Here is a 23,791-nt window from a genome sequence, read left to right on the forward strand (position 1 = left end):
GAAAAATGGTTCTGTGTTTTGCTTCGTCTTGTTTAAAATTTCGGTCTTTTAATTCTGTGAGTTAAGTTGCGATGTTCGGGAAGAAAAGGGTTTTGGTGTTTTTCTTTTTTTTTCTCTCTTCTTGTGCAATTTGATTTTGATTTATTGCTTTATGTAATGGATTACAGAGCGAAGAACTTTTAAGATGCGATAGGGTGTTTTAGTTTCTGCAAGAAAGATGGTTGATTCTTGCATGCAGAATTTTGCTTAAGCTGTTTGAAGCTTCTTCTATTGTGTTTGATTCTGTTTGAAGGTGATGGGACTGATAAGTATCTGTTAAAGGGGGAGGGGTTTGCCTGGTTGCCTGCGCGTTGGGGGATGGTTTATTTGATTTTTGGGATTGTTGTTACTGTGTTGAGTGCTTGTGGGCAGTGTGGGGGTAGCCCGGCCAAACATGTTCATATGTTTTGGGCATGTCCGAAACTGAGGGAATTCTGGCAGGGATTTGCAGATGTTATGTCGGAAGTCCTGGAAGGTAGGGTAACTCCGAGTCCAGAATTAGCAATATTTGGCATGTGTCGGAAGGTCCGGGGGCAAAGGGGGGGAGGGAAGCTGATATCCTGGCCTTCTCCTCCCTGGTGGCCCGGAGACAGATCTTACTGAGATTGAGGGACTCGAAGCCCCCCGAAATCAGGAGTGTGGGTCAGAGATATGGTAGGGTTTCTCAGCTGGAGAAAATCAAGTTCGCTCCAAGAGGATCAATACAGGGATTCGCCCGGAGTTGGCAGCTGTTCATCTATTTCTTTAACAAAAATTGAACGTCAGCAATAAGGGGGGAAAGGGAAAAAGGCGGGGGGGGGGGGGGGGGCAGTAAAATAGGAGGCATGGTAATGTTAAATAAAGGACAGGGAATTTAGTATACGGGTAATTGGGGATAGGGCGGGAGAAGTGGGGGACATGGTTTATTGTTTATTGTTATTTTAGGGGGTATTTTGTGCAGTTGTTTTAGAAATGTCAATATGTTAAATTGTGAAAATTACAAATGCTTCAATAAAATATTTTCTAAACAAAAGTAAATACTTAGACACTGGCATCAGGTGAAGCATACAGGAGTGTAGTGTTAATCAGGGCAGTCCATAAGAGGGTCGTTTTGGAGTCTGGTAACAGTGGGGAAGGAGCTGTTTTTGAATCTGTTCGTGCGTGTTCTCAGACTTTTGTATCTCTGCCCGATGGAAGAAGTTGGAAGAGTGATTAAGCCAGTTGGGAGGGTCTTTGATTATGCTGCCCGCTTTCCCCAGGCAGCAGGAGGTGTAGATAGAGTCAATAGATGGGAGGCGGGTTTGTGTGATGGACTGGGCTGTGTTCATGACTCTCTGAAGTTTCTTGCGGTCTTGGGCCGAGCAGTTGCCATACCAGGCTGTGATGCAGCCAGATAGGATGCTTTCTATAGTGCATCTGTAAAAGTTTGTAAGAGTCACTGTGGACATGCCAAATTTCCTTAGTTTCCTGAGAAAGTAAAGGTGCTGTTGTACTTTCTTGGTGGTAGTGTCGGCGTGGGTGAACCAGGGCAGATTTGTGGTGATGTGCACACCTAAGAGTTTGAAGCTGTCAACCATCTCCACCTCAGCCCCGTTGATGCTGACAGGGGTGTGTACAGTACTTTGCTTCCTGAAGCAAATAACCGGCTCTTTAGTTTTGCAGGCATTGAGGGATAGATTGTTGTTGTTATACCACTCCATTAGGTTCTCTATCTCCCTCTTGTATTCTGACTTGTCATTATTCGAGATCTGACCCATTATGGTTGTGGCGTCAGCAAACTTGTAAATGGAGTTGGAGCCAAATTTTGTCACGCAGTCATTTGTGTATAGGGAGTATAGTAGGGGGCTAAGTATGCAGCCTTGTGGGGCCCCGGTATTGAGGACTATTGTTCATCCTTACTGTTTGTGGTCTGTGGGTCAGAAAATCGAGGATCCAGTTGCAGAGTGAGGAGCCAAGTCCTAGGTTTTGGAGCATTGATTTGAGTTTGGCCGGGATTATGGTGTTGAAGGCCGAGACAAAGTCAATAAATAGGAGTCTGATGTAGGAGTCCTTGTTGTGGAGATGCTCCAGGGATGAGTGTAGGGCCAGGGAGATGGCGTCTGCTGTGGGCCGGTTGCAATGGTATGGAATTGCCGTGGATCTCAGCATCCTGGGAGTATGGAGTTGATGTGCTTCATGACCAACCTCTTGAAGCACTTCATTACGACTGAAGTCAGGGCCACTGGACCGTGGTCATTGAGGCACGTTGCCTGGTTCTTCTTTGACACCGGTATGATGACACCTGATTCTTGAAGCAGGTGGGGACCTCAGAGCAGATTAGGGACAGGTTGAAGATGTCCGCGAACACATCTGCCAGCTGGTCTGCGCAGGCTTTGAGTGCACGACCAGGGACCCTATCTGGACCCGTCACCTACCGAGGGTTCATTTTCAGGAAGGCTGTTTTAGGAAGCTGTGACGGTGGGTATGGGTCTGTCCGGGACTGCAGGGGCAGTCAACAGCGGATCGATGGTTTCCTGCTTGAACCGAGCATAGAATGCATTGAGTTTATCGGGGAGGGGTGCGCTGCTGCCTGAGATACTACAAAGAATGCAAAAATGAAAATTCAGCCGTTTATCACAATCCCAAAACATTCCATTTTAAAATTAAAATCTTAAAATTTTAAACACCCACATTATATTTAATTGCCTTGGGAGTCATGCGTCAGCAATCTAATCTTCAGTGCATCAGTTGAGATTTGTTGGATTTTTATGATCCACACCCATCTCATTAGTTATTTCAGTTTTAATGTTTTATATTGATTGGAATCATTCATCTTTTTTGTTCACTAATTCATTGTGCTCTACAAAATCCCTTGAATATGATAGAAGTCTGAAAAGCAATTTAGTCACGGATGTCTAAGAATCCAATGCTCACCATTTTCTGTCCTTGCCTGTCTTCAGTGCAATAGTAGCTGATTAAATAATTAAAATTTTAAGACTTTAGTTTTAAAATGGAATGTTTTGGGATTGTGATAAACGCCTGAATTTTCATTTTTACATCTTTGGTAGTCACTCGCCAACGAGTATGATTGTTCACCTAAGAATTCTGTGTCACTTGTCATGGGTTCTGCTGTGGGTGCCTGCATGTCTGATGAGCTCTATCATAGCATTTACAGTGCAGAAGGAGGCCATTCGGCCCATCGAGTCTGCACCGGCTCTTGGAAAGAGCACCCTACACAAGGTCAACACCTACACCCTATCCCCATAACCCAGTAATCCCACCCAACACTAAGGGCAATTTTGGACACTAAGGGCAATTTATTATGGCCAATCAACCTAACCTGCACATCTTTGGACTGTGGGAGGAAACCGGAGCAGCTGGAGGAAACCCACGCACACACGGGGAGAATATGCAACCTCCACACAGACAGTCGCCCAAGGTCAGAATCGAACCTGGGATCCTGGAGCTGTGAAGCAATTGTGCTATCCACAATGCTACCGTGCTGCCCACATCCCAGAGCCACATCTTCAACTGTCCATTTGGTAGATGTTTCCAGAAGACGGGATGGATCTTGGACTCTAGATCTCTAATATTCTTTTCTCAGGTCCCTTTTCCAGACCTCCTCTTGTCATCGGGTGTCCTTGAAGAATTGTGTCCCTTTAATCAGGAGGTCCTCAAACAGGTACGTCTGTTCTGTGCAAGGGTCTCCCAGTCATTGATATCCATGTTGCATGGGCGGCACTGTAGCACAGTGGTTAGCACTGTTGCTTTACAGCGCATGGGTCCCAGGTTCGATTCCCGGCTTGGGTCACTGTCTGTGCGGAGTCTGCACGTTCTCCCCGTGTCTGCATGGGTTTCCTCCGGGTGCTCCGGTTTCCTCCCAAGTAAAGGTCTTGCGTCTTCTTTTTTTAAAAACTTTTCCAATTAAGGTACAATTTAGCGTGGCCAATCCATCTACCCTGCACATCTTTGGGTTGTGGGAGTGAGACTCACACAGACACTGGGAGGATGTGTAAACTCCACATGGACAGTGACCCAGCGGCAGGATCGAACCCGGGTCCTCAGCGCCATGAGGCAGCAGTGCTAATCACAGTGCCACCGTACTGCCCCAAGGATTGAGTCTTCTTGAAGTTAGGCGAAGACCAACTCTTCTGTATGCTTCTGCGAAGGCCCAATGGGTTGGAGATTCTCTTCCGAGAGCAGGGTGGTGTTGTCATCCACATATTTATGTTCCATGAGCGATGTCAGTGCTGTTTCCTTCTTGTATTTCAACCGGTTAACATAGATAAATGTTCCATCCATCCTGTCCACTCCACTAGAGAGCTTGTTCTTGACAGGGTAAAGGATGGTGGGTATGAAAATAGAGAAAAGAGAAGCGGTGATGATGCATTCCTGCTTAACTCTAGACTTGACCTCAAAGATTTATGTCATCTTTCCATTGGTGAGAACTGCTGCCGACATATTGTCATGGAGGAGTCGGAGGGTGTCAATTAATTTTTCTGGACTGCCGGCCTTTGACAGTGTCTTCCATAGCACTTCCCGATTGAGCAAAATTTGTGGATGATACTAAAATAGGTGGGAAAGCAGGCAGTGAATAGAAGATAAAGAGTTTACAGACAGATATAGATAAGCTAGGAGAATGGACCAAAACTTTGGCAGATGGAATTTAATGTGGATAAGTGTGAGGTTAAGTGTGTGGCCAAAAAACTAGAAAGGCAAATTATTATCTAAATGCAAAGCAGATTCAAAATGCGTCTGGGCAGAGGGATCTGGGTGTTTTGTTCATGAATCGCAGAAAGTCGGTGTGCAGGTACAGCATGTGATAAAAAAGGCAAATGGAGCATAAAAGGTGAGAAGTGTTGTTGCAATAGTATAGGGTGTTGTTGAGACCAGTATTGTGTCCAGTTTTGGTCTCCTTATTTGAGGAAGGATGTGGTGGCTTTGGAAGCAGTTCAGAAAAGGTTGACCAGATTGATTCATGGGGTGAAAGGATTGATGTATGAGGAGAGATTAAATAGTTTGGTCTTATATTCACTGGAGTTCAGAAGAATGAGAGGGGATCTGATGGAGGTATATAAAAAGATTGATAAAGTAAACGTGGACCAAATGTTCCCCCTTATGGGGCAATCTAGAAAGAGGCGGTAGATTTAAAACTGAGATGAGGAGGAACTACTTCTCACAGAGGGTGATAAATTTCTGGAACTCACTGCCCCACAATGCGGTGGTGTCTGAATCATTAAATGGTTTCAAGAAGGAGATAGATATATTTCTGATTTTAAAAATAGGTTAAAGGGCTATGGGGGACTTGTAGGGAGGAGAATTTGAGAACAGAGAGAGATCAGCCATGATCTGATTGAATGGCGGAGCAGGTTTGAAGGGCTAAATTGCCTACTTCTGCTCCTAATTCCTTTTTTTTTTTAAATTTAGAGTACCCAATTATTTTTTTCAATTAAGGGGCAATTTTTTTGTGTGGCCAATCCACCTAGCTTGCACATTTTTGGGTTGTGGGGGTGAAACCTACGCAAACACGGGGAGAATGTGAAAACTCCACATGGACAGTGACCCAGGGTCGGGATTCGAACCCGGGTCTTCAGCGCCATAGGCAGCGATGCTAACCACTGTGCCACCGTGCTGCCCTGCTCCTAATTCCTATGTCTCTATGTTGAGTTGAAAACCTTGGTCAGATCGATGAAGACCGCGTGGAGGGGTTGATGTTGCTCCTGGCATTTCTGTTGAAGTTGTCGAGCAGTGGAAATTACGTCCATTGTTCCACGGTTTAGTCGGAAGCTCCACTCTCTTTCTAGAAGGATTTCTTCAGAGACAGAGAGAAGGCGGCTAGCGAAGATTCGAGTGATGATCTTCTTGGCGATGGAGCGTAGGGAAATTCCTCGGTAGTTCCCACAGTCTGCTTTGTCTCCTTTCTTGAAGATGATGATGATGATGGCATCCCTGAGGTGAGCATGGATTTCTTCTCTATCCCAGAATTTCAGGAAAAACTAAAGGAGATGATGGGTGATCCCTTCTCCTCCAAGTTTAAAAATTTCTGCTGGAATGCCGTACACTCCTGTGGCGTTTCCATTCTTGTGTTTAATGGCAGCTTCAACTTCATCGACACTTAATGGGAGCTCAAGATAATCTTTGATGGGGATTTTCTCGAACACGTCTTCATCTGCGATTATATCATGGTTTAGGAGTTTGCTTAAGTGTTCTTCCCATTGAAGGATGATGTTTCCTCTGTCTTTCAAAAGGGTTCTGTGCTTACTCTGAACTGGTTTGAGGTCTGGGGTGTTGGGTCCATGTATTGCCTTGGTGGCACAGAGGAACCTCAGGTGTCATGCTTGTCAGCAAGGAATTGCACCTTCTTAGCTTTTTCAGTCCACCATTGGTTTGTGATTGTCCTAGTTCTTCTTTGTATCTCCAGCTTCACTGTTTGATGAGTTCTCCTCTTTGCTTTGCTGGTTATGCTGTTTTACCAGGTGCGGAGGAGACCTCTTCTTGTCAATGAGGTCTTGGATGATGTGGTTGTTCTTGTCAAAACAGTTTTGGGTGTTTCCTGGTCCTCTAGCCAATGGTTTCTTCACAGCTTGAGATGATGGCTGTCTTCAGCTCTTTCCAGTTTTCCTCCACTCCATTATAATTAATGCATTGGAGGTTTTGTTGAAGACATTGTTGAAAGTTCGCTTGCATGCTTGGCTCTTCAAGTCGATCAAAGTTGACATTTTTCCTGCGCTGTTCCTTCATCCTCTACTGCTTCTGATCGAGTTTGATGGACATAGTGGTTGGATGGATGAGCTGGTGGTCTGCACTGGTCACCACTTTGGTAATGAGGACATCCTTTTGACCTCGGGATCGGAAAATGACGTAGTCGATCCTGTGCCAGGTATTTGATCGTGGATTTCTCCAGGAAGTCTTGAACTTGTCTTTTTGGGGGAATGTATGAGCCCTCCTGTGTTAGTGCTGACAAGCTGGTGTTCCGTGCATTCGGTGACCATAAGAATCCCGTTGGAGTTGCAATTCCCAACTCCTCCCTTTCCGACAGTTCCTTTCCAGAGTTGAGAGTCCTTTCTCACCCTGGCATTGACATCCCTAAGGAGGATGATCCTATCCGCCTTAGGAATGTTGGAGAATATGGTGTCCAGGATGGAGTAGAGGTCTTCTTTGCACTCATCAGCATAATTAAGGGTTAGCGCAAATGCTCTCTCGACTGTTGCCTGTTGGTTCTTGGCAAGTTGCAGATGGAGAGTCATGAGGTGTTCATTCATGCCGACAGAGAGCTCCAAGAGTTGGTTGATGAGTTTGATCTTGATGGCGAATCCAATTACATGTTGAACTTCTCCAGAAGAAGGTGTAGCCCCCACCTTCTTCCTTCAGTTGTCCTTCTCCTACTCTTGGGTCTCTTGCAGGGCAACAACATCAATGTTAAAGTCTCAGTTCCCAAGCAGTTGATTGTTCTGTATGATATTCATGAGGGTTCAGACATTCCAAGTTCTGAGACCTTTTCTAGCTCTTTTCCCATGTGGGATGAGCAGAGTGGATCCTGGACAAGGCCGCTCAGTCATAAAGAAAGCTGCCAAAATGCTCTCCTGTTTCTGTTCCAAGAATGAGATGACTGATTCAAACTCCACAGCCTGCATGTCGGTCCGAAGCGAGGGATTTCCAGATCTCACGGTCCTGTCCCCGTCACCTCTCGCCAATTGTTGCAGAGCTTATTCTGTGGGGATGGGAGGGTGTTAGTTTTTGGCTAGGTAGACGTCTTGTGCTGCACTTCTTTTAACATACGAATTCCATCGCACATCAGTCGACACATAATACTTGACAGAACGTATGCCCAGTTCCAGTGGAAGGGAACCTCAATGTCTGTAACCTTCATCCACCATTGCAGCCATTGATATCATATAAGTATCTTCTGCCTGATCCGCCGTCGAGGATGTATTTCAGATTGTAGTTTGTCTGGTTCCTGCCCTTAGACCTTATTGTCATGGGTGACCCTGTTAGGGGTTAAAACTCCCGCTGGTGTCACTTTCCGGATCAACAGACCATGCAAGCCTCCCCTCCACCAGGGCAACCCATGCAAAGATTTACTGGAGGCCCGGATTTAAATCTTCCTACAATCCAAGCAGATCTTTGCATCAATGAGAACTTTCTGCCAAAGGTGAAGTCTGCATTAAAGAGTATTAATGAACAAGAACAAGAGCCTGGGCAAGCTTGCTTTGGGTGCACTACTACTGTCCAGCATCCACAGAAGCAATGCCAGGAAAGTTAGGTCCAATATATTTTTCACCATCGACTTAGCCAAAGATTTTGAGCATGATCCAACGTGTAATAAATTGTACGTGGTAAACACATGACTCATTCCCGTGGCCAGACAGCTGGTTTGTGATGCAGAGCAAGGCCAGTGGATTCAATTCCCGCACCGGCTCAGGTTATTCCTGACTTCTCAAACTTGTCCCTCGCCTGAGGTGCAGTGATCTTCAGGTTAAATCACCACCAGTGTCAGCTCTCCCCCTCAAAGGGGCAAGCAGCCTTTGGTTATCTGGGACTATGGCAACCTTACCTTACTATAGCGTAGCACAGTAGCACTCGTGGTTGGCATGGTGGCTTCACAGCGCCAGGGTCCCAGGTTCGATTCCCCGCTGGGTCACTGTCTGTGTGGAGTCTGCACGTTCTCCCCGTGAATGCTTGGGTTTCCTCCGGGTGCTCCGGTTTTCTCCCACAGTCCAAAAACGTGCAGGTTAGGTGGATTGGCCATGATAAATTGCCTTTAGTAACCAAAAGGTTAGGAGGAGTTATTGGATTACGGGGATAGGGTGGAAGTGAGAGCTTAAGTGGGTCGGTGCAGACTGGATGGGCCAAATGGCCTCCTTCTGCACTGCATGTTCTATGTTCTATAATCTATACCTGGGTCATTTAGATCTGCTCTCCCTGATGTCTGAAGCTTGGCCAAGCTCATTTTTGCTTTGTCTCCCCAAGAAAAATTAAAGGTTTTCTGGCAAATAGATGAATGCAGAATAGAAAATATAGACACGGCAAAGATATAATTAGTTGAGTTGGATGTTCATTTTATACCTTTCTTTTATAATAAAGAGAAATTAAATATTTGGAGACAAAAAAATCATGCTTTTTTTATTACCTGTATGAAAAATACTTTTCACTGTACCTCGGTACACGTGACAATAAACAAATCCAATCCAATCCAAAGTGCAGGTGCCAATGATTTATTCTGGAGTCTTAACTGTGGATGCACAATTATTTAGTCCAAATGTTTTGAGGTCTGAAACTGGACCAAGAGATTTACTGTTGGACGTATTTCATCGACTGGGACCAAGATCTTATTGCTCTCTCATGAATTTCCTGCGCCTCTGTCATAACTGATTGATACAGTCATAATTGCCTATGGTAATAGCTTCTTTTCATCCTTAATTGCTTCTTTGAGTTGTGTATGTCAAGCATGAAGAATTACAATGTTACTGCTAAACAATTTCCCTTTATAACAAATGCACTCTCATTCCAGGCAATGAGCAGTTGCCAAGTACTCTCAAGGTCTGTAACACCTGGGTTTAACTAATTGAATTTCAAAAGGCAGAATGTGCCACCATAACACCTTCTGGGTCTTAATTAAGTTATCATTAAGTTTAATTAAGTTGGCGAGAGACTGCAAAGAACATTGCTCTTTGTTTTGACTGGGCGGTAATTTGCACACCATACTTTCCTTTCCAAACACTTTAATTACTGGTATTAAGTGTGCATGTCAGGATTAATCCTACTAATCAATGGACAGAGTATCATTGCTACTGCTTAAATAGGATATAAGTAATTCACATATGGACAGATTTTCAGCTGTATCAGACCCTTAGCATATTTCATAGTTTCATAGAATGGTACAAAAGAAGAGTCCATTTGGCCCGTTGTACCAGTGTCAGCTCTTTGAAAGAGCTATTGAATTAGTCACATTCTGTAAAACCACATATATGTTTCTCCTTCAAATATTTATTAATTTCCCTTATGAACATCATTATTGAATCTGTTTACACAGACCTTTCTGGAAGGGCATTCTAGATCACACTTACCTCCTGTGTTAAAAATAATTCTCAACACATCCCTGGTTCTTCTGCCAAGGCCAATGTTCATAGAAGAATCATAGAAACCCTACGGTGCAGAATGAGGCCATTTGGCCTATTGAGTCTACACCGATCCTCTAAAAGAGCCCTCTACGTAGGCCCAATCCCCCACCTGATCCCCGTAACCCCACCCAGGGACAATTTAGCATAGACAATCCACCTAACTTTCACATCTTTGGACTTTGTTGTAACTGCCCAGTTGTCTTTGTCCTCCATGTTTAAAGGTGCTCAGGTTTCTGTAACTTGCTACTTTCATCTTTCATCAATTGCTTTCATCAAAATCTTGCCCCTGAGCTCTCCTGCCTGCCGCAGCAGTACCCATACCTCTCTCATTGTCACTGCTGAGGCTTCAATGCAGCCAGGCCTCTGATTGGGCCTGGGGCATCAGGAAGTTAGTTGCCATGCTTAATTCAGTGACAGGCCTGCAGGCAGCCAAGCAGGAAGCCACCTGTGGTAAAATTGCAGAGGCGGTGTCATTGCTGGCACGTGTGAGCTACAGAGGTACTTTTCAACCGGACATCAGGGTCATGCCACCTGAGGTAAAGTTAAAGCCAAAGATTTATTTTTATTTATTCTTCAGTCAGCGGTGAGCGCTGGGAGAACTGCTGCCCTGGGGTAAAGCCTACCCCTCTGTGGCCAGCCTAGACCAGCCCACCCCTCACATTCTGGGAAACATTAGCACAGAGCTAACTCACTGGCTTTGAAGGCAGGCTAGCAGCACGGTTTAATTCCCGTACCAGCCTCCCCGAACAGGCACTGGAATGTGGCGACTAGGGGCTTTTCACAGTAACTTCATTTGAAGCCTATTTGTGACGACAATAAGCGATTTTCATTTCATTTTAATTCTTCTGACAGAGCACCAAGGCAGGTTGCAACACTGTCACAGGTGTTTAATGTGAAAACATATATACAGATTTGTGGCCTAGCCCCTATCACTGAACTGTGCCCTGCACCAGTGCGAACTTAACTGGTGTCTAATTTTCTGGGGATTCCAGTGGAGCTAACCCTGGAGGCTCCCCGCCACCTTGCGATGCCAATTCTGGAAGCCCGCGGCTGTCATGACAAGGGTCTGCAGCTCACGGCCATGGAAAACAGGGAGTGGACCACCTCCGTTCGTGACTGAGCCACTTCACGCTTTGACTGTGTAACCAACTTCTAGATCTGTGACACATCAGCCAGTGACTTCATCATCTCCCTCTGGGACTGGGTCACCTCCTTCTGGGTCTGTGTCAGGTAGGCCAGCACCTGGGTAATTCCACCAATGCTCTTAGCCATGGCCCACTGTGGCTGGGCCACTCAGAAGTGCCACTGAAATGTCCAGGTGGCTCGGGACGTGGTTGCCTGTCAGAGGAAATCCCTGTCCTGGGCCTCGGCAACCCCATGCACAGTTTGCCCCAGGCCTTGGACATTTTGACCCATGGCCGAAAACTTCGTCCCCAAGGCCTCCACTGTGGACACCACCCATGCAGTGTTGGCCTGGGTGGGACACATTGTCGGTACCACCTCCTGCTCCTGCATACGGTTGGACTCCTCCAACTGCATATGCAAGTGCTGCATGTTCGCCGACAACCCCTTATGCAGTCCCTGGCTCTGTGACTGCATCTCCACAATCAATGGGGCCATCTGTTCCAGGAACCCCGAAAAACATCTGAACGACAGCTAGTCCCTGGGGTCTACCCATCCTTCGACCGTCTGCCCCCTTGGGAGTTCCTACCTCCACCTGCTGGACGGGAGCATTAATGTGGTGCACACCAGAGAGTGTCCCAGAAGCCTCTTCGCTAAAGTGCCCAACCGAGTATCTCTGGGATGGTGGAGGGTGTTGGAGACAGCTGTGACGGGAAATCTGTGTGATCCCCGGACTCGAGCCCGGGGTGACCTGCGATTCGGATCAATGGCTCCCATCAGTGTCGGTGTTGTCTTGGTTGCTGGTCAGCACCTGGGGTTCTGCCTGTGGCTTTGGCTGGGGTTGCGGATGGGGACACCTCATCACCAGCAGCTCCTGCAAGACACAAGACAAGATGCATGATTGCATTGTGAGCCGGGGGTTGGGGGGGGGGGTGGTGGGTTCAGTTGGGTGTGGTGGTCGGTGTAGGGGTGGTGTGGGGTGGTGTTAGAGTGGTTATGGGGATGCTGGTGGGTGTGCGGGTGGTGTGGTGGTGGTGGGGGGGGGGTGTGGATTGACACACGTGCCATGGGGAACCGCAAATCAGCAGCGTCTCACTTCCTCGCCTGATGCTGACCTCCATCCTGGCGACCCACCTTTTTTAGGGCCCGCCAACCACGTAAAGTGCCCTCAGCTCTGGTGCGGTGAGGGGCACAGGTTTGGCGATCCTCCTCCAGTCTTCTTCTGCTCCCAGCGGTTTTGCACGACCTTCTCCTGGGGGTGGAGGTGGGGAGATAAAATACAAAATGCTCAATGCTAGACAGTCTGACACATGCAGCACAGGGGGTGGGTAGCTGGTGACTGGCACAAGGCCTTGGCGGACAGTATGGGTGTCGGCATGTGGTGCAAGGTGGGGGTTGGGCTGCCCTCCTGGTAGGGGATGGGGAAGGGTTACAGGTGTGTGGTACGAGGTTTGGTGCTCAGGACACAGTACTGCCTACTCACCCTGGCTTCCCTGAGGAGGCATTGCAGCTTTTTCCTGCATTGCATGCTGGTCTGGATGGTGTTGCCCATGGTGCTGACCTCCTCTGCCACCTGCGTCCAACCCGACAAATGGCAGCAGATGGCATGCTCCTTCCCGCCCCAGGGTACAGGGTAACCCTCCTCTCCTCCACAGCATCTAACTGGGTCTCCAGGTCTGCGTTGGTGAACCTTTGGGGCCTCCCATCAGAATCAATTGTGTTCCATGTGACGCTAGTGCTCGACCCTTAATGGTCATTGACTCAGTCCAGATGCGGTTTTGTTGTAGAACTCCATGTATCCTGCCCTGGCGTCAACACTCTCAGGAACGTTGAATCTGGCTGCACAACTATCTATTTGTGCTCGGTATGACTCCAACCAGTAGACAGTTTTCACCCCCATTTCCATTGACTCCAATTTTGCTGCGACCCCTTGATGCAATCCTCGATCAAATGCTGACTTGGCCAAGCACTCTCACCTCATCCCTTCAATTCAGCTCTTTTGTCCATGTTTGGACCAAGGCTGTAATGAGGTCATGAGCTGAGTGGAACCCAAACTAATCATCAATGAGCAGATTATTGGTGAGAAAGTGCCACTTGATAGCACCGTTGACGATGCATCCCATCACTTTGTTGATGATCAAGAGTCGACTAATGGGATGGTAATTGGCTGGGTTCGAATTGTACTGCTTTTTGTGCACAGAACAAAATTTTCCACATTGCCGGTGTTAACTGGTCTACCTTACTTCTGGGAGTGCTGGCAATTATACCTTTTTAAAAGAATTCATGTCGCCTTTGGTTCTTTTGCTAGTGTCCTCTGGTTGCTGACCGTACCATTGGAAACAGTTGCCCCTTATTTACTCTATCAAAACTGTTCATGATTAATTCAGCCAAATCAAACCCTGCATTGCAGATGTTGGACAAATCTGAGGAAGGGTTTACACCTGAAAAATGTATTTGTTTTATTTTGTCGTTTTCTTTGCAGACGGTAATGGGTGTTTTTATTGTATTCATTTGGATTGGATGGGGTCAGTTCACAGGTTCATAAAATCAAAGAATCCCTACCGTGCAGAAGGAGGCCAATAAGCCCATCGATTCTATGCTGACCCTCTGAAAGAGCACCTTACCTGGGCCCAAGCCCCATCCCCGTAATCCTGTAACCCCACCGAACCGTGGAACACTAAGGGGCAATTTAGCACGGCGAATCCACCTAATCTGCACACCGTTGGACAGTGGTCCAGTGCCACTATCAAGGCAGATGTGTTCACAGCGAGGTGAGCGCCACATTTGTTTTCCTACGAGTATAGCTCCCTGCGAACAGCAGCCCTATTTTTAAAGGTTAGAATAACATTTGGGCTTCTTACAGACTTTTACCATTTAGAATATACAGTTTTTAAATTCTTAGTTTAATGCTGGTGGAAGTGCCCAATTATCTCAGCAATGGTAGGCTTTTTTTTTTAGTTTCGTCTTTTGCACTTTTATTCCCAATTCCCTCTGCAGACAAATTTTTTTTCTAGCATATCAGTTAGAAGGTTTAGTTGACATTTTGTTGAATCAATGGAAAGCTGCAGAGTAATCACAAGGTGCGGAGCCAAATCAATTACTCTCTGTCTTTGTATCCTTAGATCAGAGGTTTGCAATTTTTCCTGGCAATCTGAATGTCAGATAAGTTCAGAGCTTCCATAGCAGAGAGCGTTTACGTTAGAACAAGAAATAAAATGCCAGCAGATCTAAAGTGAAATCAGAAAATTCTGGACACATTTGGGAATTCAGGAACAGTGGAGTGGAAGTGACAAATCAACGTCTTAGGCAAAACCCTTTATCGGAACACAAAGAACAACATATAACGGAGCAGAGGAAAACAAAAAGAAAATACAAACACATAAAAATAACAATGAGATACAAAGTTTTTAGGTTGTGAACAGGGGATGGTTAATTAATAAAAGTGAGACAGCAAAAGAACCATGGTTAGAAGAGGCAGGGATATAGGGCGGAGCTTTCCAGTCCTGCGCGCAATGAGAATTGTGGCAGGTAGGGACACTTAATTAGGCGGGAGACATAAAATTTGTTTCCCAACAGCGGGGAAGCTCCAAATTAAGTTCCGGCCAGTCGGCTATTAGAACGGTCAGTTTTACAACTGTGCGTAAAAGCCATGCACCGGCAAGCTTCACTTCATCCACGATTGAGGTCAGTAGATGCTGTTTTCGCCTTCTTCTGGACCACGCATAACTTCACTTATGTACATAGAATCATAGAATTTACAGTGCAGAAGGAGGCCATTCAGCCCATCGGGTCTGCTCCAGCCCTTGGAAAAAGCACCCTACTTAAGCCCACGCCGCCAACCTATACCTGTAACCCAATAATCCCACTACCCTTGTGGACACTAAGAGGTAATTGATCACGGTCAATCCACCTAACCTGCATATCTTTGGACTGTGGGAGGAAACCGGAGCACCCGGAGGAAACCCATGCAGACACGGGGAGAAAGTGCAAACTCCACACAGACCGGAATTAAAGCTGGGTCCCTGGAGCTGTGAGGCAGCAGTGCTAACCACTGTGCCGCTGAGTGCTGTTGACAAAACCTGTGCCAAGGTTGCACAGGAGAGGCAGGCTAAGCAAGGAATGGGAGAGGGAAGAGAATCCAGGGTATGGAGAGTGAAACAGGCTCTTGAAGGACGTGGTCAGTGGTGTCGACGGTTGGTGTCTGGGGTTTGAGCTCAAGGTGTTGGTAATAGGAGGGAACAGCCACAGTCAGAGGGGTGAGTGAGATTCAGTGGGGTTGTAGGTTCAGAGTGATACTGTAGTTCACAGACTCTACAGGTGGCTCAGAGAAGGGGAGATGTCAGGGTGGACATGGTGATGGTAACGGGTGCGAGGTCTGAGGGGAGATAGATCGTAATAGAGACCAGGATAAATGGGGAATGTTCAAGGGTGACAGAGGGGAGAAGGATGGTGATGAAGAGTGGGTCAAAGGTGATAGGGAGGGTAGAATCTGACAGACTGAGTTTGGAAAGTGACACGCATACTTTTTAAAATCTGACCTCGCCCAGGTAATGAGTCAGTTAGTCTGATTCCTCAAAGTGGGAGGATGGTCTTTTCCAGTTGATGGCGTTCATAGAGTTTTTACAGCACGGAAAGATATCCGTCAGCCCAAGGTATACTCACCAGCTGTCAAGCACGGATCTACTCTATTCCAGCACTTTGCTGTAGTCTTGTATGCTGTGGCATTTCAACTGATCATCTAAATACTTCAATGTTGTGAGGGGTCCTGCCTCTACAACTCTTTCAGGCAGTGAGTTCCAGATTCCAACAACCCCCTGGGTGAAAAGGTTTTTCCACACATCGCCTCTAAACCTCCTGCCCCTTACCTTAAATCCATGCCCCCATTGACCCTCCCCTAAGGGGAGAGGTTCCTTACTTTACACACTATCTACGCACCTCATAATTTTATACACCTCAATCTGGTCTCCCCTCAGTTCACAGTGAGCACTCATGGCGAATTGAAGAGAAATCACAATAATTGTGAGGCAACTAGATGCCACAGATGGTCATTTATATTCTGTTTATAGCGAAGCCCATATTGCAGCAAGTTTGTTCCCGATTCCTGGGTCTCATAACATCGAGATCCCAGCAACATGTGGAGCTGCTATTCATCCTGTGCCATTTGCTATTGGCTGCAGTCAGAGACAGGGAGGGAGGTGGATAGCTCCCTGGGGCATGGCTGGTGGACATAGTAGAATCACAGAATCCCTGCAATGCAGAAGGAGGCCATTCGGCCCATTGAGTCTGCACCGATCCTCTGAAAGAGCATTCTACCCAGGCCCCTACCCTAACCCTGCAACACACCCTAAGGCACATATCTTCTAGACATTAAGGGTAATTTAGAATGGCCAATCCACCTAATCCTTGGAGGAAACTGAAGCACCCAGAGGAAACCCACACAGACACGAGGAGAATGTGCAAATTCTACACAGACAGTCATCAAGGCCAGAATTAAACCTGGATCCCTGGCGCTGTGAGGCAGCAGTGCTAACCACTGTGCCACCATCCATCAGCCAAGTCATATCTCCTACCCCACAATCTTATCTCGCTCTCCCATTCCTGGAAACATTGTTACATCCCCCCAACCTTAACTACTGTCAGAGAGAAAACAGCAGCTTCAAGAATGTGTTAAGTTCTCAAATTGTCAAAGTCAATATTAAAGCCTGATGGTTGCTCAGTGCGCAGTGTGATCGTTGAGCTTGTGTCGAACTTCACCAGGACAGCGTTAGAGGCTCAGAGTTGCACTTCCAGACAGAACAGAGATGTCCAGTCAAGCATTCACCTGATTTATGTTTGAAGTCCCCGATGTAAAAGAGACTATATTGCGAGCAGTGAAACTAGAATTTGCTCATTATTCTTCATTATACCTAACATACTGCATTCCAGCACTTCAATGACAGAGGGGGGAAAATGGTTAGTGTTCAGTCAAATTATTTCAGGATGTTGAAGAAAAGGGAAGAAATATGATAGAAAGAGAAGAGAGATAAATATATTGGAATGCCAGGATGTTTGGGCACCAACAAAGGGGCTGTGGCCCGAGTAAGCGTGGCCTCGATAGCTCAGCCATGCTACTTCTGTGCCCGACCTGTTCCTTTCGACCCAAGGTAGGCACGGAATTGGACCAGATAGAGAGTTTGGGCATGTCACGCGTGGTGCAGTTCTCCGACTGGGTGGCACCGGCCATCCCGGTCATGAGCCAGATGGATCAGTGCGATTGTGTGGTGACTACAGATGATGGAGGTTGAACATTTACAAAACTCAGCATGCATCATGCTTACCTCCAGTAAGCATGTTGGTGAAAACAGGTCCGGTTTCCTACCAAATACAGACACAGTACCATGAGTTTAATCATAAGACCATGAGACCATAAGACATAGAAGCAGAATTAGGCCATTTGGCCCATCGAGTCTGCTCCGCCATTCAGTCATGGCTGATATTTTTCTCATCCCATTCTCCTGTCTTCTCCCCATAACCCCTGATCCCCTTATTAATCAAGAACCGATCTATCTCTGACTTAAAGACACTCAGTGATTTGACCTCCACAGACTTCTGCGTCAAAGAGTTCCAGAGATTCGCCACCGTCTGGCTGAAGAAATTTCTCCTCATCTCTGTTTTAACGGATTGTCCCTTTCGTCTGAGATTGTGCCCTCTGGTCCTAGTTTTTCCTACAAGTGGAAACATCCTCTCCACGTCCACTCTATCCAGGCCTCGCAGTATCCTGTAAGTTTCAATAAGATTCTCCCTCATCCTTCTGAACTCTAACGAGTACAGACCCAGAGTCCTCAACCATTCCTCAAACGACAAGCTGTTCATGCCAGCGATCATTCTTGTGAACCTGCTCTGGGCCCTTTCCAAGGCCAGCACATCCTTCCTTAGATACAGGGCCCAAAACTGCTCACACTACTCCAAATGGGGTCTGACCAGAGCCTTGTACAGCCTCAGACGTATATTGCTGATCTTGTATTCTAGCCCTCTCGACATGAATGCTAACATTGCATTTGCCTTCCTAACTGCCGACTGAACCTGCATGTTAACCTTAAGAGAATCATGAAATAGGACTCCCAAGTCACTTTGTGCTTCTGATTTCCTAAGCATTTCCCATTTAGAAAATAGTCTATGCCTAAATTCCTCCTTCTAAAGTACATAACCTCACACCTTTCCATATTGTATTTCATCTGCCACTTCATTGTCCACTCTCCTAGCCCCATTGCTTCCTCAATACTACCTGTCCCTCTACAGATCTTTGTATCATCTGCAAACTTAGCAACAGTGCCTTCAGTTCCTTCTTCCAGATTATTAATGTATATTGTGAAAAGTTGTGGTCCCAGCATAGACCCCTGAGGCACACCACTAGTCACCGGCTGCCATCCTGAAAAAGACCCCTTTATCCCCATTCTCTGTCTTCTGCCCATCAGCCAATCCTCTATCCATGCCAGGATCTTATCCTTAACACCATGGGCTCTTAAATTATTTAACAATCTCCTATGCGGCACCTTGTCAAAGGTATTCTGGAAATCTAAATAAATCTCGTCCATTGGTTCTCCTTTGTCTAACTTCCTTGTTACCTCCTCAAAGAACTCTTAACAGATTTGTCAGACATGACAAATGACATTTTGACAAATCCGTGCTGACATATCAGTCCTATTTTATCATGCACTTCCAAGTACTCCGCGATCTCATCTTTAAAAACGGACTCTAAAATCTTACCAATGACCGAAGTCAGGCTAACCGGCCTATAATTTCCTTTCTTCTGCCTCCCTCCCTTCATAAACTGTTGCTCATTATGCTTTTCCTTAATTGCTCTGTTTTAATAACCTTTGCTCTAGAGTCATAGATAGATAGAACAGTACAGCACAGAACAGGCCCTTCGGCCCTCAATGTTGTGCCGAGCCATGATCACCCTACTCAAACCCACGTATCCACCCTATACCCGTAACCCAACAACCCCCCCCCCCCCCTTAACCTTACTTTTATTAGGACACTACGGGCAATTTATCACGGCCAATCCACCTAACCCGCACATCTTTGGACTGTGGGAGGAAACCGGAGCACCTGGAGGAAACCCACGCACACAGGGGGAGGACGTGCAGACTCCACACAGACAGTGACCCAGCCGCGAATCGAACCTGGGACCCTGGAGCTGTGAAGCATTTATGCTAACCACCATGCTACCTTGCTGCCCCTAAGTCGCCAGGTACTTTTCTGATACCACCACGAGGTTCAAAGCCAAGTACTGATCAATAACTCAATACACCAGTTAGTAAGTTTGAAATCAATACACATTTATTATACACACAGTCAATCACTACTCATGCATTAACTATACTTGCTAAACTATCACTACTACTAAAAGCCTATACTTAGCTTCGAATGGCCCACCAGGTCACAGGAACAATGGCCTTTGTCCTGTTCTGATTCTGCTGGCTTTGAGCTGGTACGGAATATTAGCTAGGAGTGTCTATCTCGTAGCATACATTGATCTGAGACTTACCTGGTTGATGCAGCTGCTGGGCAGGTCGTTCCTCGTTGAGAGCCAAGGCCAAGAAGAACGAACTGAACTTGGGGATGCTATCTTATAGGCCCCAGGGGTTTCGCGCCCTTTTGGGCGGACCCCGGACTTGATCCCAGTTAATTGGACCATGTCTCAATCATTCTCATCGATTTTCTCCAATACTGGAGTTGTTCCCTGATCGTTGGGCGGGCCCTAGGTGTTCGTTAGCCTGCCTTTGTTCTAGCTCCCACTGGCGCCGGGGAGTCTGTCTTGGTCCCGATTGTTTCAATGTCTCTTTTTGTCCCTGGAGATCGCTCATTAATATGTTAATGGCTATTGGTTTCGGTTCTGTCTGGGTTCTGCAAATCTTAATACACAGGAAACCTTGCACCTGCTTGTGTTCTCTGTAGTTGTCCAATTTTCTCTACACTCATTATGAGTGTCCATTTTGAAATCGGGACATGGCCACCCCAGGTGGCTACATTATATTAGCCATTTTCCAGTCCTCTGGGACCCTTCCTGCCTCCAGTGATTTCTGAAAGATCACCACCAATGTCTCCACAATCTCCTCAGCTATCTCTTTTAGAACCCTGAGGTGTAGTCCATCCAGTCCAGGTGACTTATTCACCTTCAGACCTTTCAGTTTTCCCAGAACACGTAGATCACCTCTGAGACCCCTGCCATACCGACCATTGATTTGGATGTCCCAGCTCCACTATCTTCACCGCTGCCCCTGCAACCCCTGTTGCCCCTGCCGCCTACAGCTCAGCCGGCAGTCGAAAATCCAGAGGTCATTCTTGAGGACACCGAGAGGCCAAACAATGAAACGCCGGGCTCTGACGCAGAAACCGAGATTGACGTTTAACCACCTCCAGAGGCGCCTGTGACAGCTACCGTGGCTGAACCAGCAATGTCGCCGCTGCCCAGATATGCACCACACAAACGCCACTCCCCAGTCCGCTATATGCCTCTTGACGCCGCAAGTTCTGTGCCTGAGCGCTGTTCACAGGTGAAACAGTTAAAAGGCACGGCGCACTTACCCACAATGTGGACATTGATCTGAACTTGCGGGGGGAAAAGTGTTATAACCCGAATGGAGGTCACGGGATCAGGACCAACGGGTTTCACATGACCTCTCCAGAATATGAACGTCCCCTTTAAGGGGGCGGGGCTTTACCAGAAGGAGAGCCCCAGCTTGTAAAAAATCCCCGGTCTTGGTGCAGGTCAGGGAAGGAAACCCTTAGCGGAATGGAGGAGCTTTGGACTTGTATTGTAATAAACCTTGTTCATTAATTTCTAGAATCGTCTATGTGTTCTGTTTACCGTGGATTCAGCAACTACTGTATTTGGCACACAAGTAGTCCAAATCCTGTCAGATTTGTTTTTAGTCTGGTTTTAGGTCTGTTTGTTTAAACTCATTAGAAGGAATATTGACTCCCATGATCCTTGCCTCCCACTCCTCTTCCCACTGAGGTTGCACAGGCAATGAAATCAGAGGCATTTAGTCTTCCGTTTCCGCAAGCACTCCGTATTCCCAGTGCTGAATCTGGTTTACTGCTTAGATTTTAATAAGGTGTAATTGAGCATTTTGTGCACACTAACAAGAAGATTAACAATCCAAATGACAATCATATTCAGATGGTGTTTTAAAGCTACAGTATTGAGACCCACTCTTGCTGGATATGTATAATTTCTATCACTCTGTACTTTGCATTAATGACCATCGGCATTGTCAGAACTACTCCACTAATAAGGAAAAAGCACAAAATGCGGGCAGTACAATTATGTCTTAATTTAAACCATAAATCATCATTTCTGCAATTGTGCGAAACACACTGAGCCCACCAGCTCCCACTTCCACATTGCACAATTGCAGTTAAGTCAAAATTTTGTCAATGATTTTAATGAGGATAGAGCAATGATAATGAGCTGTCCATCTTTTCTGTAAGGGTTTCTGAGGGATAGCGTAGAACACTTAGCAAATTGTGGCATGACCAAATGTAATAGCATAAGTCACTGACTATCATTTCCTGGAATTCCAGCAATGTAATAATGGCATGCTTCAGAAGTGTATCATTACTATAGTGCAATCAGCAAATTCAGGCCTCATTGGAACAACGTAATTGAATACAGGAAACAGAAAAAACATTTGTTACTTTCCTTAACATAGTATGGTGCACATTGCAATTATTATATGTCAATGGACTCACTTCGATACATTCTCTTGGGTAGTGTAGCATACTCTCATCAATAATCCAAACATCTTGGGCGAGATTCTCCGGTCCGCCAGCTGCATGTTCCTAGGTGGCGCCCTTCACTGGCAGCGGGATTCTCCGTTCCTGCCACCTGCCAATGGGATTTCCCATTGTGGCCACCCCATGCCGCCGGAAAACCCGCCGACAGAGAATCCCACCCCTTGCCTTTGGAGGTGTGACCATGCTGACCAAAATCTAATTATACAATAGCATTGCAAAAGGACAATTTTGTGATCAGAAATAGATATTGTGGGAGTGTAATTGGTCAACAGCAGTACCACAAAATGGTTGATAGCGAATCAGAAGAAATCTGCGGCTGTGTGAAACGGGATTATGATTCACTATTGGCTCAATTTGCACTCCTCCGGGGTGGAATTTCCCCAGCGGAGGTGATATGGGTCCAGGTGTGTGTGGGAAAGGAAATTTCCTAAAAGTGACACTGTGTCGAGATCCTGCCCTCATCCTGTCCACTTCCAGGTTTCACTCAGTGAGACTGAGACAAGTGGGAAACACCCTTTACCTGGTAGGTATGTATTTGCAACTGGATCCTACACTTCCTGACCCACAGACCGCCATCTGTAAGGATAAACAAAGGCACCTCCTCCACGATAGTTCTCAATACCGGGGCCCTCACAAGGCTGCGTAATAAGCCCCCTACTATACTCCCCATACATACACGACTGTGTGGCACAATTCAGGACCAACTCTATCTACAAGTTTTCTGATGACACAACCGTAGCGGGTTGGATTTCAAACGAGTTAGATTGCAGGAGAGAGATAGAGAACTTAGTGGCATAGTGCAACAACAATAATCTCTGCCTCGATGCCAACAAAACAAAGGAGCCGGTCATCGACTTCAGGAACCAAAGTATTGCCCCGGTCTTTATCAATGGCGCTGAGGTGGAGATGGTTGACAGCTTCAAATTCCTAGGTACAAACATCACCAACAATCTGTCCTGGTCCACCCACGCTGACGCTACAACTGAAAAAGCACAACAGCACCCATACTTCCTCAGGAAATTAAGGAAATTCGGCATGTCCATAACGAATAGATGTACCATGGAAATCACCCTATCTGGCTGCATTACTGCATTACAGCAATTGCTCGGCCCCAAACCGTAAGAAACTAAAGAGTCATGAACACAGCCCAGTCGAACACGCGAGCCCGTCTCCCATCCATTAATTCTGTCTACACCTCCCGCTGCCTTTGGGAAAGTGGGCAGCATAATCAAAAATCCCTCCCACCCGAGTTATTCTCTCTTCCAACCTCTTCCATTCGGGAGAGGATACAAAACTTTGGGAACATTACACCAATACACTCAAAAACAGCTTCTTCCCCGCTCTTACCAGACGCCTGAATGATCCTCTTTGGGTCTGAACTGATCTTATGGACTGAACTGATCTTCCTACTCATCTTCTCTACATTTGTAGCACTATATACCCTATACTACACCCACTGTCTATGTTTATGTATTTTCATTATGTACCCTCATGTATTTATCATATGTTCTAGGTTTTCATGTATGGAGCGATCTGTCTGAACTATACACAGAACAATGTGTACCTCAGTACACATGACAATAAATCTAAATCCGCCTACTTGTGACACTAACAAAGATTATTGTTTTATTATTATAATCTAAATCTATTCAAATAGATCATTAAGAGCAGTGTTAACGCTCAGTCCTGGTTTTAACAGCGAAGGCAATTGTTTACCAACCTGTCAGCAATTTGCTAGGTTCACTGAGGCAAGTGATTAGTGGAAA

Source organism: Scyliorhinus canicula, chromosome 7 (genome assembly GCF_902713615.1).
Source record: "Scyliorhinus canicula chromosome 7, sScyCan1.1, whole genome shotgun sequence".
NCBI classification, from domain to species: Eukaryota; Metazoa; Chordata; class Chondrichthyes; order Carcharhiniformes; family Scyliorhinidae; genus Scyliorhinus; species Scyliorhinus canicula.